This window comes from Tachypleus tridentatus, chromosome 12 (assembly GCF_004210375.1).
Source record: "Tachypleus tridentatus isolate NWPU-2018 chromosome 12, ASM421037v1, whole genome shotgun sequence".
Taxonomy (NCBI): Eukaryota; Metazoa; Arthropoda; class Merostomata; order Xiphosura; family Limulidae; genus Tachypleus; species Tachypleus tridentatus.
Genome location: NC_134836.1, coordinates 33,285,628 through 33,302,596, shown reverse-complemented (window position 1 = coordinate 33,302,596; position 16,969 = coordinate 33,285,628). Strand labels below are relative to the sequence as shown.

At 33.2% G+C, this 16,969-nt stretch overlaps 1 protein-coding gene across 4 annotated transcripts in view; it reads right to left on the bottom strand.

Annotated features, from left to right (window-relative positions):
* Positions 1 to 16,969, bottom strand: part of LOC143235540 (neurocalcin homolog) — a 119,243-nt gene that overhangs the window by 35,851 nt on the left and 66,423 nt on the right. For 2 of the 4 annotated variants that reach the window (XM_076473781.1, XM_076473784.1), the window contains exon 5: positions 12,750 to 13,086. The exons of the other annotated variants lie outside the window; for them this stretch is intronic. The gene's annotated coding sequence lies outside the window, so the exon portion shown is untranslated. The remainder of the gene's footprint in view (positions 1 to 12,749; positions 13,087 to 16,969) is intronic. 4 annotated transcript variants of the gene reach the window in all.

Genomic DNA, 16,969 nt, shown 5'->3' with positions numbered 1-16,969 from the left:
TAGACAATACTGTAGTAGTGAACAATGATTAATGTTAGTCTTTGTGACGTCATTTACTTAGCAGTAATAACTTATGGCAATGCAGGCAGTTGAACAATTATGTACCACCAATTCTTTATTATTCAGTAGGCACATTTTTCATTGGAATACAGTTTTATTATTAAAAGAATATTACACATTTTGTACATTACATGACAGTAACTTGATTAAATTACTATATAATACCTTGGAAAATCACTGAAATTATGCCGTGAATTCATAATTATTTTCGAAATAAATTCTAGAAGAATTTCTATTTAAACACCTGCTTTTGCGCCACCTAACGTTAAATAAATGTATTCGATGTAAAACAAGGTGCTCTGTAATGAAGTATTTCAATTAATCTCGTTACTGCTGGAGTATCTTATGTCATGTCGCTACATGCAAGTTGCATCTCTACGTTTACATATATCTATGTTTCGCCAACAACATAAAATAAATCGTTTTTCTTTTATTTCTTTTTTATTTACGACTATAAATTTGCTGTAATATTGGGTTTTGTAACCGATTAATAGCAGAGGTTGTAATTTTGCATGACGACTGGCAGGTCTCAAAATGTCAGGTGTGTTGTTAAACATGCTGCATACTGTCCCGTTAACAAAGATTATAGTTAAAAAGTTATTAACATTGTTGCGTATAAACTTTTATTCATGTATCAATTACTCATCTGTTGAAGCCCTGATTCTTAACGTGTATAAAAACACGTGTTTACACACTACTGACACACGCCTTTGGTGACCAATTACTAACTTTGTTGTGATTGTTTGGTTTTTGTTTAGCATAAAGCCATACCATGCACTATTTATGCTCCGCCCACCATCGGTATCGAAATACAATTTTTAGCGACTTAAGGCTGTAGACTTACCGCTAGACCACTAGGGGCCAGCATCGTTAAAAATTTAAGTAAATCGTGAAAATCATGTTTCTTGTTAAGTTCTTTGTTTTTGTTTTTTGAATTTCGCGCAAAGCTACTAGAGGGCTCTCTGTGCTAGCCGTCCCTAATTTAGCAGTGTAAGATTAGACGGAAGGCAGCTAGTCATCACCACCCACCGCCAACTCTTGGGCTACTCTTTTGCCAACGAATAGTGGGATTGACCGTCACATTATAACGCCCCCACGGCTGAAAGGATGAGCATGTTTGGTGCGATGAGGATTCAAACCCGCAACCCTCAGATTACGAGTCGAACTTGTTAAGTTATTGTTAATAAAACATTACAACAGTTCAGGAACAACAGCCCAAATGTATTGGGTTGAGGAATAATTCGTGAGCGTTTTTTCAAGTTAAAAAATATATTCATAAATGAAACGCTTTCGCAAAATATTTCATGTCATTTGGTAGATAATTTTTTGCTCTAATAGATGGTGTGTTTGATTTTCATATGTCTTTAATTTTTGCTTTCATTTTCAGCTAATTAAATGGAATGTCAAGTGGACAAAATCGACACCATCTGCTTTTCACATTTAATTTCTTGCAATTTCGTTTATAACAATGCATACTATATACCTAGGTATTACATGAAATAAAGTATCATAATAAATGTTTTGGGTGTAATGTGTTCATGCATTGAAGTATTGTATAGTCTTGCATGTAATGCTTGAATGAAATTATTTAAAAACGCTCACGAATTATTCCTCAACCTAATATATCTGTTTGGTATAACGGCTTTACTAACAATTTGTATGTGAAACTTTCATAAATCATAATTTTGAACATAAATATTTGTTTTTGAGATATAAATCTATCACGAATTTCATATACAAATTAGTTTGCATTTATTTCACATGTACTTAAAAATGTTTAACTAAGTACCTCTAGGCGAATTTGGCATACTGTGTAGTTTTTCTAAATCTGATATAATATAGATGTATAAAATATAACCCAACGTTAAAGAGCAAATAATATGAAGATAATTATGTTTGTATGCTGCTGTAAATATATAAAAGAAGTCTTTACAATTTTAGGTAACTTCCATATCATCATACAAACATGAAACTCTTGCTTGCTTACATGATACTAGAAAAACTTTTTCTATTATGTGATGTGCAACCCCAACTTCGAGAAATTTTCATTTTGTGTGCATGTAGATTTGCAATAAGGATTACGATTTTCCCGTTTCCGTCACGGAGAACTTCATATTTTTTTCCATTTAAATGTACAGAAAAAAATTGGGCAGCTGAATTTGCTGTGCGTAGTGGAGCAAAACGAAGGTGAAGAGGTCACACGCAGATCGACGTTTACGGGGTAGTTGGCATGTTTTTGTCTTTGGACAAGAAAAAAAAAATCAACAGAGATCACTATACAAGGCTGCAAATCATTTATGGTCACCATGCGCTGTCATCTTTACCAATTGCTGGCACCCCAAGTGAGCACTGGCGCCACGGGTAAACGGCTAGTAAATAATAATGAATTTAACAGCACCTTTGCACTTTCGCAGTAACATTATCATGTGAAAAAGGGTAACTAACCTCCATAACAATGAATTATATAAAACTGTAAAGAATCATGGAAAACGCACAGTTAATAAATATATAAAAGTCTCAAAAAATAAGTAACCGTAACTTATTGATCAACTTATCATTAATACATTGTACTATTACATAAAATACTAGTATCTTTTAAAATTATTTTAAATAGAACAGTGCACCTTGTTTTTATACTGCCATACAGTTTATCAACGAATCATTGTGAAATATTTTCCAAATGTCCTGCTTAGCTTATCACATTTTAGCAAAATTGTTTGGCAACCTTTTTCTCAGTTTCCGGTCCCCCGCTGGGACAGCAGTAAGTCTACAGATTTACAACACTAAAATCAGGGGTTCGATTCCCCTCGGTGGACACAGTAGATAGCCCAATGTGGCTTTGTTATAAGAAAACATACACACATTCTCAGTTTCCATACAACCCCAAACAGCCTTAATAACATTAGTTGTTCGGACAATTGGCCTCTTCTTTTATCACCCGTTTACCCACAGTTGTTGCAAGTTTTGCTATAAAATGAATAATTTCCTAACAGGTTTGTTCCTGAAAAAATGGCATAACAAACAGAATCCGTGTGTATCTGTCATCAGTTACATTGCAAGCAACTTTATGTAATTTCCCTTACTTGTACTGGTTTCCCAGCATGCTTCACTGTAAAAGTACGTTGAAAGTAATACTGTTCTCCTCCATGCCTCTGGGCAAACAGTTTCCGATTGTTATCACACAATTCGAACTCGGGTTCATCCCTAAAAAAGCATCCTTTATGCACCTCTCTGTTCCAAATCTGATGCCTTTGAACCTTTCAGTTTTATTATTTCTCGTAAACAAATGTTTTGAGTAGCTATACACCCAGTGAGGTACTCATGCTAATACGTATGTTACTGCTCTGGGGTCAACATTCATACCTACATTTACAACTGGGTGGCTTTATTGTCGTGTATCACGTAAGAACATACTCTGATTTAGTTAAAATTACATTTTAATAGTTCGGATTTCCTCTTGACCCTTTTTATTATTAATATACTCGCTTCAGTTTTTAAAGAAGTTTTTCTCAATATTTCGAATGCAGTAGACTTCATCAATCACACCTTCAGCTTCTGTATTATTTTTACGTTGCATATCTGTCTCTGGTTCCATGAATGCATGTAACTGTTATTGATATTATACTGGTAGAATCGTGTGGCTGGTTGGGTTACAGACAATCAAGCGTATACCATCAACACGTAGTTATATCCTATATTTTTGTAAAACAAATTTCGATACAACAGAGGGGAGTACAATTCCATAATATTTGGATTTTAAATTATTTTAGTTGTATCCATGATTATTTCCAATAATTCACATTTTAATTATTCCTGGTTAAATATACTCTTCCAAAAAAAAAAAAAAAAAAAAGGCAAAATTTGAGACATATTGTTAACAAGTTTATTCCGGGTAGTTCTGTATGACATGTGTGAAACTTTGCACATTCACTGCTAAACATCCAAAGTCTGCAAAGGCGAAGTCCACGCTCACTAGTTGACGTTTAACGTCAATAACGAGTATGCCCCCCGTGAGCATCAATAACTGCTTGACATCTCCTGCCCATGGAAGCGATGAGATGACGAATCACATCCTGTGGAATGGCTGTCCACTCAGCCTGCAAAGCTGCTGCAAGCTGAGGTAGAGTCTGCGGTTGAGGTTGTCGCCGTCGCAGACGTTGATCCAACTCGTCCCAAAGATGTTCGATGGGGTTTAAATCTGGTGATTTGGAGGGCCAGGGAAGAACGTTGATGTTGTGGTGTCTCAAGAACATTTTGGTCTGACAATCAGTGCCTTAACACGTGTAACATCACATACTCTGAGCTTGTAACGCTATTACATATATTTCTCTTTAAAATAACAAAAATATCCCTTTTGCGTTTCTTTTTTTGAAGAGTATATATTGGCAATACAAAAAAAATTATATGTTATATCACATTTTACCTGTTTAGTGCCTCTAAGTTCTACAGTTAACTTACGACACATGTTACACTAGTATTTCTTTGGCTCTACCAATTCTGCGTAGTTATTAAAATTCATATATGTAGAATAATTTAGTTGAAAGGTTTAAGTGAATGATATAAAAATGTTCTAACCGTTATGCACCCTACGTCACTGAAATTATGAAAAGTGAACAAGAAACAGAATTTTCTGGCATTTGGCTGGAACATTGGAAGGTTTCAATGACAGCCTTGTAACCAAAGTTTTATAAAGAACTCCAAACGACAGAAATTTTACCTAAAATTTATGTTTCTTTATAACAAATACAAACTGCATCCAAAAATGGTTGAAACCTCTTTTACTTACAGCTATAGCGAGGATGTATGCTATAGGAGTCAAAATATGCTTCAATGTGTATTTCAGTTTCAACTATGCTAATGGTTCTCACACATTTCAGACTCGTGTACCACTTTGTTTAATTTTTAAAATTACAAACCCAGGCCTAATGTAAAATAAAAAAATCATGTTTTTAATACTTACCCATTAATGCAAAGGATGCGATTGTTTTTTTCTGGCACGACTGATAATATGTAGTACCATTTTTTTCAATTTTAAGGGAATATTTGGTATGTTTTAAATTTCGCAGAATGCTACACGAGAACTATTTGTGTTAGCCGTTCCTAATTTAGCAGTAAAAGACTAGAGGGAAGGCAGCTAGTCATCACCACTCACCGTCAACTCTTGGATTACTCTTTTACCAACGAATAGTGGAGTTAACCATAAAATTACAACGCCCACACAGCTGAAAGGGTGAATATGTTTGGTGTGAGCGAAATTCGAACCGGCAACTCTCAGATTGCGACTAGAGTGCCTTAACCACCTGACCATGCTAGGCGTTGAGAAAGTATGAAAATAAAGACAAAAACTAAGCCTTAATGAATCTCTTTCATCACAAAAAATAATAAAAGAAAACTACCTTATAATAAACCAAACTAAATAAACACAATAATTAAAATCTTTTAATAAAAATTCATGTCCAAATTTATTTCCACAAAGTGGAAAATAAATTTCAAAATGGCAATTCCTTTAGTTTTGAAAGACTAATTCATTTTTAAAGTTTGTAAGTCCAATATTTGTAATACAATACATACTGTTGATAATATATTCGGTTTTGTTTCAGACACCCTATCAATGTTTGTTTTTGTTTCGTAAGCAAATACTAACATTTGAGCGTGAAAGACAATTAGTTTTATGGTAGCTTTAAATAACAAATGTATAATAGTTTTATCCACAATACAATTCCAGTGACATTATATTTGCTTAGACGTCTGCCATATGCTTAACCTAAGGATCTTAAAGAAAAAGTTGCTCACATATGTTTCATTCTATTGCCATACTCTACACCAATAACTAATGCAAGAAAGAAAGGGAGAAAGTAATTACCAGACGACCACGCTAAGCACGAAAGGAAGACGAAATTGCTCGAGCGCACAATTCACAAGAGAACACATACACCTGTGATATTAATAAAATAATAAACTTCGTTCGCCGATTTACTAGTGCATGAATGACTCTTCGAACAACTGACCCAAGAAGAATAAATTATCCACTTCAATTTTAAATATTTGGCAATATGTCAGAAAATCACACAAACATGTAAAAACTTGAAAACTGCTTTAATGTCCCAATGGTTGCCAGTTTCAAGAGTTTAGTGTACTTCAAATGATCCCGCAGTCAGTTTCTGTAGCAACAGTAGGCTGCCATGGAAACTGATTTCATAAAGTCCCATTAAGTGAAGAAATGTTACAAAGATAATGACTTTCAAAAGATTCCAATTAGTGGAGAAGTACTACGAAGAAAACAGTTTTCAAGCAGTCCCAATAATTGGAGATGATAAAAAACAAAAAATATGACTTTCCAAAAAACACATTTAGTGTAAAAATGACCAAAAATATAACTGAAAAAACTGGTTTGTTTTAAATTTTGAGCAAAGCTACACGAGGGATATCTACAATAGTCATCCCTAATTTATCAGTGATAGACTAGAGAGTAGGTAGCTAGTTAACACCATCCACTCACACCTCTTTAATCAATGAATAATGGGATTAAGCAACACACTATAACGCCCCCTAGCTGAAAGAGCGAGCATGTTAGGTGTGACAGAGATTCAAACCCGCGACCCTCAGATGGCGAATCAAGTGTCCTAATCACTAAGATATGCCATGTCTCCTTTAAAAATGATCCATTTGTGGAGGTGTTAACAAGAAAACGACTTTCAAAATATCCAAATTAGTGCAGACGTGCTAGAATAAACTTTCATAAAGTACCATTTAATAGAGAAGTGTGACAATGAAAATATGTTGTTAGCCCCACACTTTACTGCCCAAAAATGCTGCCTGACACTGACTGGCTGCCTAAGAGGGTAACGTAATCAAAGATGACGAAATCATAGTGCCAAAATTGCCACCAGATGGTGCATTGCTCGGCCAACGTTATATCATAGTTCAACAAAGTGTTACCAGAGAGCGCAATTAATCTTATGGAGAACTATAATTATAATTCGATACCAGACAGGCGATCGTGGTGTATGATCATAACACAAAGTATAGAATGCATTTTAAGCCATCTGTCATGGCGCCCATGACCCATACATGTCTCAACAACAATATAATTAAATTGGCATACAAAGGATGCTTAACACTAATTTGTTTATAATCAAACGTCCGAAAAAGGGCATTAATTAGTTAGTTAAAATTAATAAATAATTAACCTACTAGAAAGCAGAGAACATGTTTCTAGGCAGTCACGACTCATACATGTCTCACCTTGTCGATAATTAATCATTCTTAAAAGGACAGTAAACACTACTTCATAAGTTAATTAAATTTCCTGTCCTAAAAGAGCAATATCTTACTTAAAACATACTATTTCAATTACCAATCAAGTGTTTTAATGACATTATTTTACGCAACATGATCTCAATTTTTTACATTTTCACAATACATGACTATAGGTTTAATCACCCTAAAAATGGCAGTATCATAAACTAATGAAAACTTTTAATACTCTATACAACAATTTACACCATCAATGAAGCATTTATTCAACAACACTTTTACTAATTTGACTTCACGCAACAACTATTTTACACGTTACTTTATTTCATGCTTCTTAAAGGCGGAGATATAAAAAAGTATATTAAATTTCCTTATTATTTATACCTCCTACAATTACAATACAATAATTAAAACTAAATTGATCAGGTGGTTAATGATTTTCAATACTAAATTATTTCATTCTGTTTAAATATTTCTACTTTCAACATGTTTAAATCGCCCTAAAAAGGGCAATATCATACAATAACAAACTTATACTTTATACAATACCTTACATCATCAATAAAACGTTTATTATGCGATAACGCTTTTGCTAATTTGAAACAATATAATTTACATGTATTTTACAAAGTCAGGCTTTCACAAAAAGTTAATCATTATTATTATGGCAGGATTTTAACAAATATACTGTGACAGTACAAGTCATTAACATCTAGAATAAATTATTGATTTAATGTATCCGTCCATTTTCTAAATAACCATTGATCACCTCAGGATTCACACAAAAATTGTGAAAGTATGGATAGCCTTTCTAAACTGTTCATAGATGTTTTCAGTGTTCTCTACGATACTTAATGTTTCACAAATCATACATAACCAATAACCACCCTACAGTGAAATATAATAAATGAACGAGTTACTGATTACTAACATTTAGAATACAACAACTTTCAGACTGTATCACTAAACAAGCATATAAATTTCTAGATATCGTTTCTATTATAAATTCATAAAACCAGTGAACCCGAATAAGAGGTCAAACGTGAATGCGCATATAGAGAGTTAATTGTGACTGTCTAAAGTTAAGAGACTAATAGCAAATCACATACAATCTAAAAACAGAAGTTTAAAAATTACATACACAATCACTACGAACACAAACGAGAACACAAGATAGTTTGGAGGGTGTCAGGTGATCACACGTACAGCAGAGGACTGTGAGATATTTCAGTTAATCACATTAAAAAGAACATTACATTTTCCTTTCTACGTCTTTCAAAACTTTATGTACACTTAAACTTAGCTGTTTGTAAATACAAAAAGAATACCAACTGTTTTCTTTGATTATTTCACTTTATTGATAAAATATAAAACAGTATTCTATGCTTCTATATAAAACTCATGTCGTGTTCTAAACATTATCAGTGCTTCAGTCCACTTAGAATGAAATAAAAGTTTTATTCTATTTAAACGTGAGATATTTATATCTACAGAAATGTTTTATTAAAATAAACTAAAATAAAACTTATCATAAAATAAATTTATTGGTGCTGTTAGATAGATCAAAACCGGCCATTATCAATAATTTAAAAATGTCATCTAATATATAGCAAAAACATTTCTAAACATAATAATATAATAGTGAAATCTCACATATTTAGGTAAAATCAATCTTTCATTTTGTTCTAAGCTGACTGATACAGTCTGACCATTTACTGTATGTTGGGTGCAGTATGCTATAATTGCATGCTAACCCGTCATAGGTGAGAATATACAGTTATTGTGTAATACGGCTATGTAATTAACTTACAGGTAGCGACAATTTTTCGTCGTTGGTAATTGCGTCGCATAAACGAACAGTTTAATTGAGTATCACATTTGTATTTAACTGATATACGTCACCACGTATTTACGGCTTTGTAGAGTGAAACATTTATTTTATATAAATTGTAGATACATAAATAGCATTAGTAAAGAATGATTGACTTTTATTTTAATAAAATATCCCTGTAAACATTAAATATGTTGTAAATACTTAGATAGCGATAATGTGTTACAATTAACTTTTATTTTAACTAATTTTCTGTAAATATGACTGTCGCACATTCAAGTTTGGTTTGGTTTGAATTTCGCGCAAAGCTTCACGAGGGCTGTCTGCGCTAGCCGTCCCTAACTTAGTAGTGTAAGACTAGAGGGAAGGCAGCTAGTCGTCACCACCCACCGCGAACTGTTGGGCTACTCTTTTACAAACGAATAGTGGTATTGACCGTCACATTATTACGCCCTTACGGTTGAAAGGGCGAGCATGTTTGATTAGACGGGGATTCACTACCAAAATGGAGATAAGTGGACTGAAACACTGATAAAGTTTTGACACAACGTGAGTTTTATATAGAACCACAGAATACTGTTTTATAATTTGTCTACAAAATAAAATAATCAAAGAAAACAGGTGATGTTGTTTTGTGTATTTGAAAAACAACTAAGCTTAAATGTACATAAAGTTTTGAAAAATGTAGAAATAAACATGTGATGTTCTAATTACTTTGACTAATGAGCAAAGGTTATCAACTGGTTAAATTGAAATATCTCAGAGCCCAACACCGTACTTCTGACCGCCTGACTCCCCCCAATCTTATCTTGATGTTAATGTCTACTCTGATCGCATCTGACCGTTGTAATTTTTAAACTTCTGTTTCCAGATTATGTGTGTGATTCGCTATTAGTCACTTAACGTTGGACAGTCTGAAAGTTCCAGGATTTTAAATTGTAGTCTTAATAATCTGTATACGTGTTGATGACGTCAATATCTCCAAGGCGCTTAGAATAAAGCTTTATATTTGATCACGTTCTGTCACAACTAACTCTCTCTAGGTCTATTCTAGTTTGATATTCAGATATGGGTTTATTGGTTATATGAACTTATAATAGAAACGACATGCAGAAATTTACTACGTATGTTTTGCGATAAAAAGTCTGGAAGTTGTGGTATTCTAAATATTAGTAATCAGTTACTCGTTCATTTATTATATTTCGCTGTAGGGTAATTATATGTTATGTATGACTTGTGAAACATTAAGTGTTAAGTGTTCTACAGAACACTAAAAAAAAGCTATGAACAGTTTAGAAATGTATTCCATACTTTCACAAGTTTCGTGTGCATGTGGAGGTGATCAATGATTATTTGGAAAATGGACGAATGCATTAAGTCAATCACATCTTATTTTTATTGTATATCATGAATTTTAACATAATTAAATCTAGACATAGATGTCTTGTACTGTCACAGTACATTTGTTGAAATCCTTTCGTAATAACAGTGATTAACTATATGTGAAAGTACGACTTTGTAAAACGTATATAAATTTTTTTTCACAAATTAGTAACTGTAATCCTCTCTCCTGAAGCAGCCAATCAGCGTGAGGCAGCATTCTATGGGCAGTAAAGTGGGGAGATAACTACTAAAATGAATTTCGAATAGTCTTGTTTAGTGTAGCAAGAAGAAACTACAACTACATTATATTACCACGAACGTAGCTTCATAAACATATGGAGGGCAAATATTATGAAGCATCCTGAAAGCACTTTGATAAGTTTCCGTCTGGACATTTTCTCTTTATTAGAGTATACACAGTCAAAAAGGGAACTCTGGTGAGATATTGCATATTCTACAACGATGGATCTTGAAACTATATTACTGAAGAAGCTAACAACGTGAAATTTTCACACCTATCATAACACTTATTTGTTATTAACTCACGCTTTTACATATAAACTGCATCATTTACATTTGAACTTTATCTAAGCCTTACCATAATAAAGAGGTATTTCATTTGCATAAAAGTTTTGACCAAATATCACGACCAATCATCTTTTACTAAATCATCCCACAAGAAAAGGGTATTGAAGTAGCAAGAAAGTTTTGACGAGTATTTAACATCAACTTTTATTGCAGTTGGAACCTATTTTGATATTAAGTTGTGGGTATTTTTCGTCAAATCCTACGAAAAACTAAAACGAAGACTGGCAATAAGTTATGGAGGTTAAGTGTAACAGAATAACATCACAAAGTAATCAATGTTTTTTATTTTGCTATGGTGTTCAGGTCTTTAAAATAAGTAAGAAAATCTCAAAGAATAATATACACAAAATAAGTTGTGGGTATTTTTCGTCAAATCCTACGAAAAATCCTGAATTTTCAAAAAAACAACTAAAACGAAGACTGGTAATAAGTTATGGAGGTTAAGTGTAACAGAATAACATCACAAAGTAATCAATGTTTTTTATTTTGCTATGGTGTTCAGGTCTTTAAAATAAGTAAGAAAATCTCAAAGAATAATATACACAAAATAGCTGAATGTTAAATTAGATTTGTAAGACGTAGTGTTACTTTTGGGCATATAATGTTAACAAGATGGTCTCTATTACATACCAGGAATATGTATATAAAGACAGAGACTAATTTGCATTACAACAGCGTACAATACAGTAAAAGAATTGACACATGTTTCTAAATTTCAAAATATACTGACAGTGTATTTATGAGAAATAACTAGTAACAAGGCACACTTCGATTTTGAGAACTGTGTTTTCTGTCTTAATCTTTAAAAGTCAAAAGGTAAATAAGCAGAAGTTCAGTAAATTCAGCACATAAAGATTGCCCATATTACAATATTTCTCAGACAGCTAGTTAACAGTTGCTCATTTCTACAACCAAGACAGAAATTAGTGTTCATGGGTTCTGTAACTAAGGTATGTCTGTTTATTTATTGTTTCTTTTATCAATAACATTGGTATACTATTTACTGTATCGAATATAATTAAGGTTATTTTGAACTTGTCGTTAATTATTTAAACTTGTATTATAAATAATAATTTACATTGTTAACTTAGAACTTCTATAAACTAACCTAAACCTACGCTGGTTGAATCTCATAAGATACAACTGGGTTCACGGATGAAAATACTGCTAATAGCGCGGATACACAAATGAAGAAATATATAAAACTTATTAATAGATACGTAAGTAAAACATATTTAACCAGATACAATAATTTCTGATTGGGTTTTAGTTTTTGCTTCAGGTGCACAGATCACTCTGATTGGCAGTTAGTATTATTATAACAATATAGGTATATCAAAAATGGTAAGACCCTGTAGATAAGAACAGCTGAAAAATGTACTTTTAACACTGTTCATTTAAATCGTTGTTGTTACCCTAAGTAGTAAAATCATCAGAAGAGGGAAACAGCAATATTTTTTAGCTGACTGCTTATCAATACTTTATATCAGAACTATACACATAAAAAGAAATAAGATACAGAATATAGTTGAGTCACAACCTATAACAGAGTTCATTCTCGTATTATGACAGACATAACTTTAAGTTAAATATAACAATCTTAGATCTAGATATTTAAAAACTCGCTTACCTTTCCCTTGGTCCACTGCAGCCGACAATAAATCCGGAAACCAACAGCAGGATAATATTGACAGGCTAAGCCTTCTGTTGTAACTATTATATTATCTATCGCAGTTGTTCATCGTCTCGAGAACATGTTGTTGTCTGAACTTTAAAGCGAGGTTTACAACGAGCTTCTGTTGCAATGCTCAGTGGCCACAAGCATCCACAGAGTAACACCAGCGTGAATCGCCTCTTCTAAGGAAATAAAGCACGTCATCAACGCCTGCACGCGATCAGCAAACGTGACGGAAGTTTTCAGATTTTTTTTTCTTCTTTCTCTACGAATGATTCTTTAGGAGATGGCGCTACAGTGCAGAATACGAAACCGAGGTTACACTTGATCAAATATTGTTTTAAGTGAAGGTAAAACGAACATGTTTTAAGATATTCGCCCAAAGCAGAATATTTATATTTTACGTTACAAGTATGTGAGAACTCTCTCTATTCAGGAGTTCTTGAAATACTTTACTATATTAGAGACACTTAAGCAGCTCTGATAAACTGATCGATTGCTATGCTAAATTAAATGGTAGGATTAGCACAAATACTAGTGAGTTTCAACACGAGGTCTGTTGCTTGTAGAGGACAGGAAACACCAGTTAAGAAACACTAAGAGAAAACGATATTTGAGAAACAAATAAAATAATCGAATGGTTGATTTTGTTGTTCTTCATTTAGAAAACAGCAATAAGAAAAGATTTTACTGAAGACGCCATGCCCAGAACGCTAAGTCTAATATAAATAGACCATTATTTATTAGTTTACACTTGTGTTTGAGAGAAAGAAAGCTTAGAACATGTCGGTATATTTAGAAAACAATTTACAGATTGCCCTTTTATTTTATATATCCAGAAAGCATTTTTGCAAATTAAAAACTCCATTTCAGTCGCTACTCTACAAGTTTCTATAATAAGAAGTAGGGTACAAAGTTATCTTAGGTAATATGCAGCTAAAGTTTAGGAAGACAAAAGCTAATCAAGAATGCAGTGTTTGAAAGAGTAGCCACCTCAGAAGCAACTTTAGTGCTTTCTGGTAAACATTTCAGTTTTGTGTTTCCTTTTATAATTTTAATCCTAAGTAACTTACACTCTCCTATTTCTCCTACAGATTTTGTTCTTCACAGTCTTGACATAGACATATATAAGTGTTCTGCTAACTTCAACAACTAAAGACAGGAGATGTTGTTTTGGTACTCTCCTTATCTTGGTTAACTTTGTTCTGCTAACTTCAATAACTAAAGACAGAAAAGTACCAAAACAGCATCTCCTTATCTTGGTTAACTTTGTTCTGCTAACTTCAATAACTAAAGACAGAAGCGTACCAAAACAGCATCTCCTTACCTTGGTGAACTTTGTTCTGCTAACTTCAACAACTAAAGACAGAAGCGTACCAAAACAGCATCTCCTTACCTTGGTTAACTTTGTTCTGCTAACTTCAACAACTAAAGACAGAAGAGTACCAAAACAGCATCTCCTTACCTTGGTTAACTTTGTTCTGCTAACTTCAACAATTAAAGACAGAAGCGTACCAAAACAGCATCTCCTTACCTTGGTTAACTTTGTTCTGCTAACTTCAACAACTAAAGACAGAAGAGTACCAAAACAGCATCTCCTTACCTTGGTTAACTTTGTTCTGCTAACTTCAACAACTAAAGACAGAAGAGTACCAAAACAGCATCTCCTTACCTTGGTTAACTTTGTTCTGCTAACTTCAACAACTAAAGACAGAAAAGTACCAAAACAGCATCTCCTTACCTTGGTGAACTTTGTTCTGCTAACTTCAACAACTAAAGACAGAAGCGTACCAAAACAGCATCTCCTTACCTTGGTCAACTTTGTTCTGCTAACTTCAACAACTAAAGACAGAAGAGTACCAAAACAGCATCTCCTTACCTTGGTTAACTTTGTTCTGCTAACTTCAACAACTAAAGACAGAAGAGTACCAAAACAGCATCTCCTTACCTTGGTGAACTTTGTTCTGCTAACTTCAACAACTAAAGACAGAAAAGTACCAAAACAGCATCTCCTTACCTTGGTGAACTTTGCTCTGATAACTTCAACAACTATAGGCAGGAGAGTACCAAAACAGCATCTCCTTACCTTGGTGAACTTTGTTCTGCTAACTTCAACAACTAAAGACAGAAGAGTACCAAAACAGCATCTCCTTACCTTGGTTAACTTTTGAAACAAGAGTGTCACAGACTGAAAGAACTGCACATAAAAGGCAGAGAAAACTGGGGTACATTCTATAGTAGAAGGTACATCCAACAGGTGTACAAGAAGTAACTAAGCTACAATGTTACATCTTCTGTCAGATTCAATACTATTTGCAAGCCTAATACGTGAAAGTACATATTAAGAGCATGTATGGGTGGCTTTCAATCTCATAACTTTCTACCATCTAAAGGTAGATGTCAGAAGATAAGTACAAAGATTTGCAGAAATGAAACAGGGTGCTGCAATTGGTAATGGTAAGTAAACCTTATCTCCTAGACCTTATTCCAGCCCCTGAAGAAACAGTATAATATATCCTAGTACATCTATTTTTAAAATTACTACTTAGAATAATGAAAAATAAAGATTTCTTTTTTCCAGATTTTGTGTATTTATGTTCCAGAAAAAAAGCCACTTTAGACTATCTGCTGTGTCCATTACTGAGAATCTAACTCCAGATTTTGGATTGTATGTCCATAGACAAAGATGTTGAGTGTGTGTTTACAACTACTTTTTTTGGAATTTGTAGATAAATACAAATTCACACTCCTTACACACAATATTGGAAATAAGTATTAAAACTGCAAGGAAAATGAGTGAAAATGGCAAATACTTTAGGAATTACGCTTTGATAGTTCATAACGTGATTGATTATCATCCAAACAATTAGAGAGTACCACATTTGTATAAAGCCTATAAAAATACAGGCAATCACACAATGCCCAATAAAGTAATGATATGCACATGTGGCGAACATGATGAAACACTATGCCAACTGTAAAAAGGTCAATGAACATGCCTTGATATACAAATATCTGGATGTGAACATTCTTTAGACTGTCCAAGCTAGGTAAATGCTCTGGAAGTCAAAAGTAGGTAAAAGAACTTAGTGAAATTGTGGGGAATAATAATGAGAGTGAGAACAAAATTTTACAGTTGTAAGTTGACAAGCTATATGGCAGCATGAAAACAAGATGTAATGCTCTGTGTAAAACAAAGGATTTGCCTACAAAATGTATTATACCTTCTATTCACTTTTATTTAGCATTTTCTTTGCTAATGTGTTCTGCTACTATTGAATTAATAATCTAATTGTTGTTACTCATTTAATGTAATAAAGATATCTTATAGGGCTAGAGATCTACAAAGGTAGTACAAATAGACTGGACAATGTATTGAAAGTTTTGTGTTCAGGTCAGGTCAATACAGATTACAAGAGATACAGTGTCTATGAATTGAAAAGGAACTGTTGTGATAGGCTGGGGAACCTTCCATGGTCGTGAAACATTTAAGTTGTTGAATAATAGTAGCCATAAACTGCTGGTTTATGAGTGTGAATCTGTTTAATTAGAGCTTCAGCATTTTAATACATAAAGATTCTTTGATTTTTCGTACTTTCCAAAACCTGTTTGAATTGGAAAGTCTGAAATTATATCATTCTGTTTTGTATTCTGTTAGCATTGTATGTTCTGCAATGATGGAATTTTTGGTTTTATCAACCACATGATGTCTTGGTGCTCTTTTATTCTTGCCACAAAATATCTTCCAGCCTCTTCAATTTGGTTTTTGTAACATCTAGTATTCTGTTGCTTTTCAAGCTAAAAGTGATAAACCTGAAAGAGTAGTCATTTCATTTGAAATGCTGTATGATGTTTTTACATTGTTTCTGATGGATTCAATTTTTACGATGCTTTAGAAGTCTGTTATGCAGAAACTGTATAACACTGATTAGCAGAAATGCAAATATACATAACACTATGAGTTAGTTTTGTTATGAGCTCTTGTCTCCTTCAGAGAATGTTTTTCCCAAGAGAGATAAAAAATTATGAAAATTTATAACTCTCTGAAGATTAATTTTCCATACTAATTGTTGTAATGCACTAAATATTTAATACAACAGAGAACACAAAAATAATAACATGCAAAAGGCACACAATGTCCCATAACTATCCCAATTTTTTTTTGCATTTCTAGC